Source organism: Petromyzon marinus, chromosome 23, assembly GCF_048934315.1.
Source record: "Petromyzon marinus isolate PM22_M1 ecotype Great Lakes invasive population chromosome 23, UKy_Petmar_22M1.pri1.0, whole genome shotgun sequence".
NCBI lineage: Eukaryota > Metazoa > Chordata > Hyperoartia > Petromyzontiformes > Petromyzontidae > Petromyzon > Petromyzon marinus.
The window spans coordinates 31,856,228-31,871,458 of NC_133689.1; positions in this window are offsets into that span (position 1 = coordinate 31,856,228).

A 15,231-nucleotide genomic window follows, 5' to 3' on the forward strand; every position below is an offset into this window, starting at 1 on the left:
GGGATCTCCGAATGGGTCATTACCGAGCAAGGTAGTGAGTTCGAGGCAGAGCTGTTTCAGGCGCTGTGCCGCGAGTTCGGAATCCAGAAGGACCGAACCACGGCGTAGCACCCCCAGGTGAACGGTATGGTGGAGCGTATGAACCAGACCTTAGCTGGGAAGCTCAAATGCATGGTGGCCGCAACTCAGCAGGACTGGGACGAACACCTCCCCTATGCCCTGTTCTCCTACGCCACCACAGTACACACGTCTACGGGACAGACCCTGTTCCTAATGATGTGTGGCCGTGAGTCTCGTCTACCTGCAGATCTGCTGTTCGGCGTTCCCCCACTGCAACGGGATGAGGGGAGCCGCCCCGTGGAGCACCTGATGGAGACTCTGCGAGGGGCCCGGGGCGGGGCCTACCCACAAGGAGAATCCGCGCATCGGCACCAAGAGCAGGGCGCCCGACCCCTTATGGAGCCCCCCTTCTACTCGGCGGGCTCTAAGGTGTGGCTATACACCCCTCGTGTCGGGGCTGGACAGCTGGGGAAACTGACCACCTACTGGCGCGGACCCTGGACCGTGGGGCGGCAGATCTCCCCCTGGACGGTGCTGATTCACGGCGGAGACAGGGGCCGAGAGATGGTGGTCAACGTCCGCCAATTAAAACCATGGAAGGCAGCCCCAGCGAGGGAGAACCCCGCAGTTTGGGTACCCCGAAATCCCGGGGTCCCAACACCCTCCATGCTCGGCCCCGAGGGGTCACGGCCCAGGCCAGGGGGGGCGGGGACGATGGCACCTAAACCCTGCTGCCTCTGAGTTTGTTCCCCAGCCCACAGGTGCCGAGGGACGAGAGGAGCCATTGGAATGGAGGAAGAGACCGCCGCTAAAAGCCCAAAAGACGGAGCCACCACCCCCGAGGCCAGCCACGAGGGCCGGGCGAGTCCCGCCGACCCCGCGGCGCTACCTCGTGGGGGCAACCCAGGCGAGATGCTCCAGTCAACCCAGGACGGAGACTGGCACCTCGGCGGGCTATGTGGTGCCATAGCAGCGAAGCCGCTCCGTCGGGGCCATGCCTGCAACGCCACCACGGGAGAGCGTGCAGGCCGAAGCTGCTTCTCCCTCACCATCCCCAAAATGAGCACACACAACACACACACCCCCCACGTAGGACCTCGTGGGGAAGTCACCTGGCCTCCAGGTTTTCACCCAGGGGCCTTCTTCGTAGGGACATCCCTCACGGTTTCCTGGGGCCAGGGAATTGGCCGACTTCCCCCAGGTTGAATTACACCACAGAGCCGTGAATTGACGTGCAATTGCATGCTCACGATAAGGCTACTCAGTCACCGCGGTTAGGTCCACACGAGCACCAGGGGAAGCATCCGATTGGCCGGAAAAGTACGCTTGCACGCCGTGGCCAATGGCAATGGCCCAACGGCGGCCCCTGTTGATGGGTAGAGAGGGAAGCAGACGTCTGTGAAGGCACCGAGGTGGGCGCACCAATGGCGGTGGGGTATCGCGGGTTAGCCGGGCAGACCTTTGATGTAGAGAGGGATAAAATGGGAGAGGAGAGCGACGATGGGGGTTCGCGTTCTCCTCAAATGAGCGATCGGAGCAGTCAGCTTGCCGGCCACTGGGTCGTCCGTGGGACGAGTCTCAGCGAAGCCAGGCCCCGCTCCCCGCAAGAACCTCGTGCAGCCTCGTCTCTCCGCGACGGCCCACGCATCGCAGGCGGAACGTGAGTACGAAAGCGAGAGTGGGGAGTTTCACTCCAAGGGGACGAGGTAGATCAGCTTTAGACCATCGGGAGATAGGTTAAACCTGCCCTGCTGACTCGGACTGACTCGGGTAATAGTAGCCCACAGACACGCCAGGAATAAATCGTCAGTGATCAACAAACCTTGTTATGTGGTTTCTGCGAGTGTGGAACGGGCACATGGTGGTGTGAGTCCGCTCGTCGTGGTACGGGGATTTGCACGTGGGTAACTCTGTTGAGGCGGCCATTGTGTGCGGGCCCGACCGGGGTTCCTGCGTCGTACCCTGTGTTTGTGCGCGAGTGTGTATTTACCCACGTGTTTGCGCTCGCCCCTGCGCATAGCTCGTGATTAGCGTGTGTGTGTGGCGAGCGGCGGCGGACTCGTACAGGGGCACGGGAGGTTACTCATCCGCCCTTGTGTTTAATGTGTGCGTTAGGTAGACAGGCGGCGTACACGCACAATTATCCATACTGCCTTTGTTTAGCGTGTGCCCGCGGTGAGCGACGGTGGACTCGCCTGGGTACACGTGGGATTATCCCTACAGCCCTTTAAACAATCTCCATTGCCCGCCCTCGGTGGCAACGCGTGTGCGAAGGACGTCATTGCCCTCTGACCCCCTCTTCAGCGCGTGCGAGTGGTGCGTGGGGTTGTGTGAACGGATACGTCGCGTTTGAGTGGCTGAGAAGCGACATATTGATTCCAGGCAGCCATGCGCCAGCCCCGAGCTATGCCCCCCAAACAGAACCTGCGGACCCGAGGGGCTCCAGCGCGAGGAGAGGAGCTGGGGAGCGGCAGCCCTCTCCCCACGAGTGAGCAGTTGGATAGCGGCGACTCTCACATGAGCGAGGAGTCCGGAACCTGCAGCTCTCCCGAGATCAACCCTCCCCCGGAGGGGGAGCCAGGGGCCCACGTCCCTCACAATATCGCGTCCCTCCTGCGTTCTCTGCGGCTGTGCCGATCTGATTATAGAGTGCTTTGGGAAGGGTAATTGCCCGAAACGTGTTTTGATGTTGCGCGCCAGTTCCTCGTGAGAGTGGACCGGGCTCTTCTTCTCGTAGAATCGCAGCCGCGCGCTCTGCTCGGGAGTCGCGAGCGACGCGCGGTTGCGTGAGGCGCCGTCTGCTGCTACTGCAGCAGCTGCAGTAGCCGAGGAGGGCTCTGGTCTCAACCGAGAAAGCGGTGATATAGAGGATGTGTCACCCATCCTCACACACTCGCACAACACAAACAGCACGCATACCTTCCGCACTCGACATCACGCATGCCTAACGCATCAAGGGTCGGAGGTCAGGGATCACCACGTCACGCACGCGGCACGCTCGGGCGGGGAAGAGAGATCGGGGTGTGAGCACGACGTGCACGAAACGCAATCTGATGAGTGAGTGGTTGACACTCGGATCGGATTGGTGCGGAGAGCGGATCGGGAAAGAGCGAGAAGTGGGAGAAAGGTAATTGGTGGAGAAGAGGTTTAAAAGTGGCTGAAAAACGTGGAACTGGGTTGGTTTGATGATGAGTGTTGCTGTAATGTACGAGCGGTGACAACGAAATAAATAAGTTGAAGTACACCAGCCCGAGTCTCCTTTTCAATGTGTCCTCGTCGTCCTCACCATGTCTGGACGTGGCAAGACCGGTGGTTAATCTCGAGCCAAGGCAAAGTCCCGTGCAGCACACTCGCACAAATATTTTCATAACCAAACGCTCTCAGCATTGAGTGTTTGGTTACAAAAACATGTTTTCTGTCGGTAGGTTTTCGCAGTGCATAGTTGTGTACCAAAACGATTTCAGAGTCATGGTTTCGAACAACCATGCAGTAAAATCTATTTCATTCGTGGTCTCAACAAAGAGCATATTCTGTACACGATATTTGAATGTTGCGATAATTTGCACCCGAATTATGGGGAAGTGAAATCCAAACAATGGAAAGAGGTTTTACATCTGACACTTGTTATGACCTCGTTATTACATCTTTAAAAATGTGCAGTTTCAAAGATTAACATCTTATTTAGATGATGTATACTGAATGGTGCCAAAACAACCACTGCACGGTCTCTCGTGGTTTTAATCGAGTATCTTTTTTTGGAAGGGTATTTTCTTGAGAAAGGAGCAGCACTTAAGGACACCAAAGCAGCTCATAGCCACTTGACTTTGATGCGGCATTCTGCAATGATACAAACCACGAGCGTCGAGTTTGTTATGAACACGGCTCCAGCATCGAGCCCTTTGCAAGCTGACGACCCCAATCAACACGCTCTCTTAGCATCACGTCACGACTCCACTGACCAATGAGAGCGCGCTCTGCGCCAGAGATCTCTGATCTCCAGGTTCGCAGCGCGCTAACCGTTGCACCACCGCTCCCCACACTTTCACAAACAAAGACAAAGATCCCCCGTGTAGCCTTAACAGAATGTTGGGGCAGGTACTGTTAGCGACTACCTATGAAGAACGGCACGGTACACGAGGGCATAAGTGACCAACACCATCCCCGGCCGCATTTGTTTCCCTAGTCGTGATGTTTACACAACGTGTTGATTTCAGGCTGAATTAGCGAGGCCAATAACCGATTCAGACAATCGTCACTTGTCTTTGCCGTGAGCGGGAATCGAACTGATTGGCCGGCTTCGTGGCGAAGTGCGTTAATCACGACACTACCGCTCCCCACATTCACCAGCCCACACAAAGACACAGATCCCGCAGCACCTACCCCCCAACAGCCCTAACAGATTATTAGGGCAGGTGCTGTGAGCAAGCATCTGTGAAGGCCAGCACGGCTTGGCGAATGGGTTATTGTATGCTTGAGAACTTGAGAGGGTGGGTGGGTGGTTTGTGAGTTATTGATTGGATTTCTCCAGTATAAATACATATTCTAATTAATTTGTACGTCGGTATCTGAAATAAATATTCGGACAATGGAACATCTATTTACATTCGTATTCACGCGTGTTATACGAAGTGTATTTGTTGGGGTGTGTGTGTGCACCTTCTACCAACAGTCTGTTCAGAAGGGTGCGCGAGGCGCGTGTGAGTGGTTAGTGTGCTGGGTTCCTCTCTGATTCGTGTACCAAGGAGCACGTGACTCGCCGTGGCGTCACCCAAATCGCCAGTTGCCTCGCAACGAGTTGTCCGACGCGCCGTCACGAGGCCCTAACCGATGTCACGTGGTCCTAACTGCCATATTGAGCAGAGGCGTTGAGCAGAGAGCTGCGTTCTTGCGTTGCTCAAGATTTCCAAATGATGACCTCATACGAGAATATTGCACGAAAAGATATTGACATGGTGAGTGGAGCGAGTGTTGCTGTGTGTGTGTGTAGATTCCTGTGTGGGGAGTAGGCAGGGCTGTTGTGTCGCTAGAGGAGTAGCGCGAATTTATATTCCACGGTGGTTGGTATTTAGTGAAAAAGTCATGGGCCTCCTCTTTGTCTACTCAGACTCAAAACGATTACAGTATCTGATTCAACGTGTTAAAACATCACCTATGTAAAGAGCCCCCGTTGAAAACATCAGCATAGGGGAGACAAAGGTGGCCAGGCGTGGTGTGCCGTGCTGCTCTTCAGCACAGCACTGGTCCAAGGCTGCCAGGGGGATCTTCGTCTCTGTAGCTGTATATGAGGAGCATGCTTAGCGGCACGCTTCACGATTTTCTTCCTCCGCCTCCCCCCCGTTCCCTCCCTTTCGACTCCGGATTCTGAGAAGCCTGCGAAGTCCCCCTCCACAGCCGCTTGGGCCGAAGTGGTCGCAGACTACGAGGCGAACCAAGGTACTGAACATCTTTGAAAACGAGCTGTATAGTTCATCGTATTCCTCCAGTATGAATATAGATTGAGATTCTGATTCTGACTAGGGGCAGGTGCTCATAGCAAGTACCAATCAGCACCACCACTCACTTTCCTCAAATAGCTTTGACGTGCCCGTCCTTGATCGATAGTAAACAATAATTTAATACCGACGATGAGTACATCAATGTGCGTGTCTCTTTGGCCTGTGGCCACATCTGCCAGAAGCACTTATGTGTAAATTTGCCTCTTTGGTTTTCCTTCTAAAGAACGTGACGAGTTGCTATCTATTTAACAAGTAATTAAGTCATAAGGATAGTCTCGGTAACGATAAATAAGTAAATCAATGATAAACGAGCGCTAAGTAAACAAGTAAAGTCTTTATTATAGCGATGTCGGTGGGCAACAACAAACCCGGGTAGCCATGGCAACGGCCTCCCCGCTCCAACTGTCGCCAACGGTCCAGGCCTCGAGCCCCGCCCTCTGGTGACGTCACTGCCACGGCCTATGTGGCCCCGCCCCCGTCTTCTGCAGGCTCCGCCCCCATCGTAGAACACTACAATTATAATCTTAGCTCTTTCGGTAAAGTCACGTTGAAGGGAAACAATAAAATAATAAAATATATATAAAACAATAAAAATTCTCACGACGTTTCGACCGTTTGTGTTATGTTCCCTTCAATGTGACTTTACCGAAAGTGCTAAGAATATGAATTACTGCAGTCACGAAAGCTTTAAATCAAAATTTACACTACAATTACTTTGATATAAAATATAATTAGTATATAATTACAATAAAAACATTGATGACATGGCCGTCTAGATGCGTTGCCTAGCCAAGGTCACCCTCGCAATGATGTATTTGGGTCGTACATATTCCAAGGTCCGTGTGCTCCTCCCACAAGCTTTCCATGCAATTCTAAGGGTCCAGCCGACGTTTAAGTACAATGATCATAGAATGTTGACGTGGATGACTGAATGACGAATGTGAGTACTTGCATGATGATAATTAAGGGTACGGTCCAGGTACTGCCCAGTGCTGATGACATCCCCCTACTGTGCCCTAGGTCTCACTCATCCCCCAGAATCCTGTGAAGGAGCGGAGTCAACAGAGTACCACCACCTCCTCCACGACGCCTGCCTCCTGACAGCCGAGAATCCCCTGCTGGGATATGAACAGCTGTGCAGCTGCTGTTGCTGCCTGGGCCTGTGCGGGCCTCAGTTATCTCAGGTCGACCCTGCGCCAGTTCCTACAGTCGGGTTCTGGGAGGCGGCGGCTGTTAAGGACATCTGGCTCGAGATGGAAGCAGCCAAGAAGTCACCTCAACGACGCCGGCAGAAAAAAGCAGCTGGACCCAACAGCAGCAGCTGCTTGGCTCGTCCCACAAAGCGTCCCCGAGCTCCGGTGGGGGTGATGACGCGGGCCCAGAGGACTTGCCCCTCCTTCGTGGCCGAGGAGCAGGGCTACGAAGTGGGAGGCCACCTGAGAGTCAACCTCTCATATTATAATGACTTTTGCGGGAGGCCTTCACTCAGCAAGAAGAGGCGCTGCCACGGGGAGAAGATTTTCGTCTGAAAATCTTCTCCCCGCCTCCCCTCCATCCTGCCCGACCATCTCACCCCCCACCATCACTCTCCAAACCACCCTCCACCATCACCATCCACTCACCCCCCACCTTCACAGTAAGCCCCAACCCCCATCATCACTATTCGGTGTGCCCTCCACCATCACTATCCGCCCCAAACCCCACAATCACCATCCAACCAGCCCCGCAACATCACTATCCACCCATCCCCCACCATCACAATCTGCCCCATCCACCACCATCAACGAACGCCTCATCCCCACTATCCCCCCCCACCACCATTACTATACACCCATCCCCCCACCATCACGATCTGCCCGACCAACTACAATCACTATTAGCCCCACCCCTTACCAATACAATCCGCCTCACCCTTCCCCATCACGATCCGCCTCACTCCTCACCATCACTATCCGCCCCCCCCCCCCCCCTAACATCACTATTCACCACCCCTCACCATCACTATCCAACCCAGCCACTACCATCACAATCCGCCCGACCCCCTACCATCACTATCCGCCCCAAACCCCACAATCACTATCCAACAAACGCCGCAACATCACGATCCACCCAACCCCCCAACATCACAATCTGCCCCACCCACCGTCATTACTATACGCCCATCCCACCGCCATCACGATCTGCCCCACCCACCACAATCACTATTAACCCCACCCCTTACCATTCCTATCCGCCTCACCCTTCACCATCACTACCCTCCTCAATCTCCCCCATCACAATCCACCCACCCCTCACCATCACTATCCACCTGAACCTGCACCATCACGATCCGCCACACGCCCAAATATTACTATATGCCCATCCCCCCCACCATCACTATCTTCCCCACCCACAACAATCGCTTTTCGCCCCACCCCTTACCATCACTATCCAACCCATCCTCGACAAAGACCAAGAAGACGAATCCAAGATGGCCGCCTGAGGCGCGCGTGCGCTCCCGGGGCGTTCCCGGGCCGCACTCCGAGCAGGGGCTGGTGGGGCCGTTTGTGAGGGGCCGAGGGAGCCGACAGAAGGATCCGATGGAGCCGAGGGGGCCGGGGGGGGGGGCGACGGGGGCGGGGGGGGGGCGACGGAGCCGGGGGGGGGGGCGACGGAGCCGGGGGGGGCGACGGAGCCGGGGGGGGACGACGGAGCCGGGGGGGGGGTCGACGGAGCCGGGGGGGGGGCGACGGAGCCGGGGGGGGGGCGACGGAGCCGGAGGGGGGGCGACGGAGCCGGGGGGGGGGGTGACGGAGCCGTGGGGGGCGACGGAGCCGGGGGGGGACGACGGAGCCGGGGGGGGGCGACGGAGCCGGGGGGGGGGCGACGGAGCCGGGGGGGGGGCGACGGAGCCGGGGGGGGGGCGACGGAGCCGGGGGGGGGCGACGGAGCCGGGGGGGGGCGACGGAGCCGGGGGGGGGGCGACGGAGCCGGGGGGGGCGACGGAGCCGGGGGGGGCGGGGCGACGGAGCCGGGGGGGGGCCGACGGAGCCAAGGGAGGGCCGACGGAGCCGGAGGGGGGGGGGGAGGGGGGGGGGCGACGCGCGAGCAGAGGGAGCCGACACTGACTTTATCATACATCATACACTGACTCCCTCACACATCATGCACTGACTCGCTCATCATGTGCTTACTCACTCACACATCATACACTCGCACAACCACTGACCCATTCACTCATCATACACAGGTTCACTCATCGTGTGCTGGCTCACTCGCACATCATAAACTCACTCACACTGCCGCTGACTCACTCACACATCATACACTGACTCACTCATCATGCGCTGACTAACACATTGTGCGCTGACTCACACATCATACACTCACGCTGCTGCTGACTCACTCACACATCATACACTGACTCGCACATCATACACTGACTCACTCATCATGTGCTGACTAACACATCGTACGCTGACTCACACATCATACACTCACTCAACCTAATACGGACTCAACCATCATACAGTGACTCGCACATCATACACTCACTCACGCTGCTGCTGACTCACTCACACATCATACACTGGGAGTGTCGTGCTGCCAGTTATGGCTGCAGGTTTTTGTCGTCAGTGTTATGTATATCGTTTATTGTTAAATTTAAAATTACAGTTCCTAAGATTACTGTTGTTACATTGTTTTTTATAGCTTTATTTTGGTGATTCAAAAACATATGGTTAATCTAAATTGTCTTATAGTTCATATTCTTAGTTCTTTCGGTAAAGTCGCGTTGAAGGGAAACAACAAAATAATAAAAAATATATGAAACAATAAAAATCAAAATTTGTCTTATAGTTGTTGTTGTTGGCTTGCACCACATTGTGATTTTTGCACACAGCGTTTTAATACGTTTTTTGTGTGTGTGGAATATTTCCTGGTTTATTCCAGGACAGTGGTTCTTAACCTTGTTGGAGGTACCGAACCCCACCAGTTTCATATGCGCATTCACCGAACCCCTGTTTAGTGAAAAATAAAATGTGATTTTTTTCAAATTCAAGACATAGATATGTTTTTTACTGGTACACAAAATGAGCCGTGCATGAACATTACCTTGTTCAAAGAATAAAACCAACACAATGCATAAACTCACAACAAATTACATACCTGGAAATCAATGTGACTTCTGCTGTTGCCTTTGAGAGATCAGTTCAGATATGCGTGGCTTCACCTTGGCAAGTGCCACTCTCATGTCATTTTCACAGCAAAGTCTGTTCCTTTTCTTCGTTTTTATGTCCAGCATCCTCGAAAAGGATTGCTCACAAAGATATGTTGTAACAAATGGTATAAAAAATCCAGGGCTTTCTTAGCAATAACTGGATACTTGTTCATTTGTCGACACCAAAACGTTGAGAGCGTTGTTGTTCTGAAGAGTTGCTGTTGAACCTGGCTCTGCTGAATTTCAATGATTTCGTCGAGGAATTCATCATTGACATCTGCTGTTTCAACAGCAAACGTGAACGGCTGTCTCACCCATGCTGGATATGACTCTCTTGTAGGGAAATATCCGTCGAGAGACTTTGCAAGCTCATCTAAGTGCGTGGCAATTGTTTGCTTCAGTTCTGTGGATACAGAAATATCTCCGATTCCAGACACATCTTCGATCTTACTTGCACAGTCGTCCAGAAGCGGGAAGTTTGCGAAGTTATTGTTCTCTGTTCGTCGTTTCCATAACGGTAGCTTTTTTTGAAAAGCCTTCAGGTGTTCTTCCGCTTCCATGATATTGACTCCACCACCCTGCATCTGCTGATTGAGATGATTGAGAGCTGCGAATATATCAGCCATGTACGCTAAAATGAGAATGAACTCAGGATTTTTGAAGCAATCTGCATGGCAGTGTTGGTGCTCTTGCAAAAACAGGGCTAATTCCACACGCATGGCAAAAACACGATTCAGCACCTGTCCCCGGGATAACCACCGAATATTAGAATGGAGCAGAAGTACCTCAAATTCAGAGCCCATTTCTTTACACAGCTCACTGAAGATGCGGTGCCTCAGAGCACTTTTTCGCACATAGTTCACACATTCCACCACAGTTTTTAATACTTCTGTCATTTTTGGAGGTAAGGTTTTTGTTGCCAACGCATGCCTGTGCAGAATACAATGCGTCACAATGATGTGTGGTGCATCGGCCTTTACTAGCGCACCAAAACCAGACTTTCTTCCCAGCATGACTGGAGCTCCGTCCGTACAAACTGCAGAAACCATATCCCATGAAAGATTGTTGTCTCTGAAGAAGTCATCCACAAGCTTCTTCACATCGGCTGCCTTCGTTGTTGTTGTAAGAGGCTTACAAAATAAAAACTCTTCTTTTATCATGTCGTCTTTCACATAGCGTACAAAAACAGCAAGCTGGCTTAGATCAGAAACGTCTGTGGTTTCGTCGAGTTGAAGGCTGAATTTTGCCGGGCTTGAAATCAGATCCGCGACTACTTGAGCCAAGATGTCTTTACTCATGTCTTCTATTCTGTCACTGACGGGGTCATTTGAAAGGGGAATTTGGGATAATTTACCTTCGGCCGCTGTTCCGAGTATCAGATTCGCCATCTTTAATGCAGCTGGTTTCACAAGTGTTTCACCAATGGTGTGTGGCTTGCCCTGCTTTGCGATCAGGTAAGCAACTTCGTACGATGCTGTCAGGATCGGTTTGTTAACAGGTACAAATCCAAGAGCAGGCAGAGTGGCCCTTTCATCGAATCTGGCTCTCTTCACCCTGAATTCAGCAAGTGTTGTGTTCTTGTATTCCCCGTCTCCATGCAGCTTCAAGAAGTGTTCCTTTAGTTTTGCCGGTGCAAGACTAGAGTTGCTCAACTTGCGTTGCAAATCATGCAGATAGGACGCTCACTCCCATCACGTTCCGTGATACATGAGAATCCATGTTGTACATATTCGTCCGACCACTTTTTTCTTTTGCCCGACATAGTTAGTATGGATAAAATATTAAAGAAATCACACGACGTACGACAACAACAGTCACACGTTGACTACTGAGTACGCACTAAATTCCCCGCAGCGCTGATTGGCCAAGCAGTGTAGCATGATCATCTGCAGCCAGTGATGGCCAAGCGGGCCGTGTGTGTCATCACAAATTTACACAATAATTCAAGTGTGTCCGGACCTCCGTGGCGGGGGCTCTGCCGAACCCCTGAGATCGACTCACCGAACCCCTGGGGTTCGATCGAACCCAGGTTAAGAACCACTGTTCCAGGATGTTTCTGTTGCGCGTCGTCGCTTTGGGATGTTCTGTATTCATATTTTGTTGGTTGCGGTTGCACCCGACTTAAGAGCCGCATGGCTCACAGGGCTATACCTAAATAAATGAAACTTGAAACACCATCACTATCCGCCTAACTCTCCACCATCACTATACTCCTCATCCTCAACCAACACGATGCTCCTCACCCCACACCATGACGATGTGCCCCACTCCCCACCACCCTCCACACCACCACCCTCCACCCCACCACCCTCCACCCCACCACCCTCCACCCCACCACCCTCCACCCCACCACCACACCACCCTCCACCCCACCACGCGACACCACACTCCACCCCACTCCGCCACACCACCCTCCGCCCCACTTTGCCACACCACCCTCCACCCCACCCCGCCACACCACCCTCCGCCCCACCCCGCCACACCACCCTCCGCCCCACCCCGCCACACCACCCTCCACCCCACCTCGCCACACCACCCTCCACCCCACCCCACCACCCTCCACCTCGCCACACCACCCTCCATTCCGCCACACCACCCTCCACCCCACCCCACCACACCACCCTCCACCCCACCCCTCCACACTACCCTCCACTCCACCACGCCACACCACCCTCCACTCCACCACGCCACACCACCCTCCACTCCACCACGCCACACCACCCTCCACCCCACCCCACCACACCACCCTCCACCCCACCCCACCACACCACCCTCCACTCCACCACGCCACACCACCCTCCACCCCATCCGCCACACCACCCTCCACCCCGCCACACCACCCTCCACCCCACCACACCAGCCTCCACCCCACCACACTACCCTCCACTCCACCACGCCACACCACCCTCCATGCCACCACACCACCCTTCACCCCACCACAACACTCCACCCCACCACACCACTCCGCCACCCCACCACACCACCCTCCACCCCACCCCGCCACCCCACCCTCCACCACACCACCCTCCACCCCACCCCCTACTTTCACTATCCACCCAAACCCACCATCACTATCCGCCTCACCCCCAACCATCACTTTCGACCCCACTTCCGCTGCTTCTTTGCTTTCCTGGAACTCTCCCATGGAAGCAAAAAAGCTGCCAAGGCGTCCAAGAGTCCCAATAAGTTGAAGTTAGCTGTCGAGACCAAGAAGGTGCTGAAGAGTCCGGCCAAGTCCAATGCTACGAAGTCAAAGAAGTGAATCCGCTCGGGCCACGCGCGATTCACTCCACCACAAAGGCTCTTTTCAGAGCCACCCACTTAGTGCAAAAAGTGAAACAAAGGCTGCTGCGTTTAAATTAATGATTCGTAACCAAACAGAATAATTACAGTGTATTGCTTTGATGTTGAATGTGAAGAGGAGTCGGAGACTGGTAAAGCACTTCTTTATTCTTCAAACCACAGCCACACTCGTTCCTCAAACCAACCCCGAACACGCGTCTCACCGCGCCCCCTTTAAACCCTCCAACTCCACCCCCTTCCTAATCCACGTCTCTGTCGAGCACGCCGCGTGCGTGTGACGTCAGCGCCCTTTAACCCTTGACCCCTTTCTCGTGTATTCCTTAGCGTGTGATTGGTGTGTGCGATGTTGAGTGCGGAGATTGTGTGTCTGTGTGGTGCGAGTGTGTGAGGATGGCTCGGACATCCCCTACAAATGCATGTCACATATTGTAAGTCAAACATGTTTAAACATTTTCAACAAAGGACTGACGTGGGAAATCTCCAGTGACAAAGTACAATACATATTTATTTAATCAAAATCCAGATTATTGAGGAACCTCACACTTTTAATTATTTGTTGCGTCTCCTAATTTCATAATAATGTTGAATGTGCCAAATATAGTACCGTATTCATTACAATGATACATTGATTCCAGGCAGCTTCACTCAATTTGCTTGAGGAAGCAGCATCGCTTCAGGACACCAAAGCAGCTCATCGCCACATGACCGTGACGCGGCATTCTGCAATGATACAATCCACGTCCCCAGCCATCGAGCCCAGTGCACGCTGCCGACCAATCAGCGCGCTCCCTTAGTGCAACGTCACGACTCCACTGACCAATGAGCGATCTCGGATCGCCGGGATCGTTGCGCGCCAACCGTTGCACCACTGCTTCCCACACTGACAAACAAAGACAAAGATCCCCCGTGTAGCCTCAACAGAATGTTGGGGTAGGTACTGTTAGCGAGCACCTATGAATACCGGCACGGTACAGTAGGGGTAGGTGGGTAGCACCACGCCCGACCCCCTTTGTCTCCCAGTAACGATGTGTAAAAAGTGTCGATATTTACAGAAAACACCACGTACTCATTTGAGGCTGAGTCGACCTATGCGAGGCCTAGCACCGATTAAATAATCGTCACAGGTGTTGACCGTGAGAATCGAACGCGGTCGCCGGGTTCATAGCGCAGCACGACACTCACTCACACACACCTACCCAACCATCTCCCCACCATGTGACACACCACCCATCTAGGGTGCGTCTTACATTCTGGTGCCTGTGATGCCAGATTTGTATGAATGTGTGAGTGGAACGGTGGCCCAGTGGTTACACACCGCACCAGGTACTTACTTACTCAGTCTCTGAAGAACAGATGGTGATCATTCAAACTTCATATGCGCAAAAAGAGGTGACGTTACCACCACGCTTGTGCCAGGCTTGGTGCACTTCGAGGTCACGTGATTGGGCCAATTGTCTGCGTTTTATCCACGCGGCGCTCCGTGCGTTGTTGTGAGCGTCGCCTCTCTGCCCTCCATTGTTGCTGAAGAGCGAACGCCTCCAAGTTCCCAGACGCCTCCTTCACGATCTTGACACCCCTGCTGGTAGCGGTTATCAAGTCTCAGCTCCACATCCTCCTGTACCACATTGGCCCGGCTCTTCTCGAGGCTGTGCCGCGTTCGTTTAGCCCCCTTCTATCCGGCCAAACAGAAGCTGCTTGGGCAACGCAGCCTCGCCTGTCGGAGGAGCTCATCGATGGCACTGTAACCACAAACACAAAGGCCCCCCTGCATAGCCTTAACAGACTGTTCGGGGAAGTGTTACTAGCGAGCAGCTCTGAAGGCCGGAGCGGCGCACGAGGGTATGTTGTGGCCAGGACCACGCCTGGACACCTTTGTCTTCCTATTGGCGATGTTTACACACCGCACCAGGTACCCACTTGAGGCAGAGTCGACCTAGGGGACGCCCGGAATTGTTTCAGATAATCGTTACTGCGAGCCGAAAGTCTTTGTATGAGGTGGACTGGTGGCGCAGCGGATAGCAACACTGCACCATGAATCCAGTGACATGAGTTCAATATCCGGCCACCGCTAACTTCAGCGGGTGTCCTTATTCACCGACCGCCACAGATCATCATTCGCAGCTGCCATGTTCAATCCACTGTTGGATGATGGATTACCCAAGCTTTCACACGTAA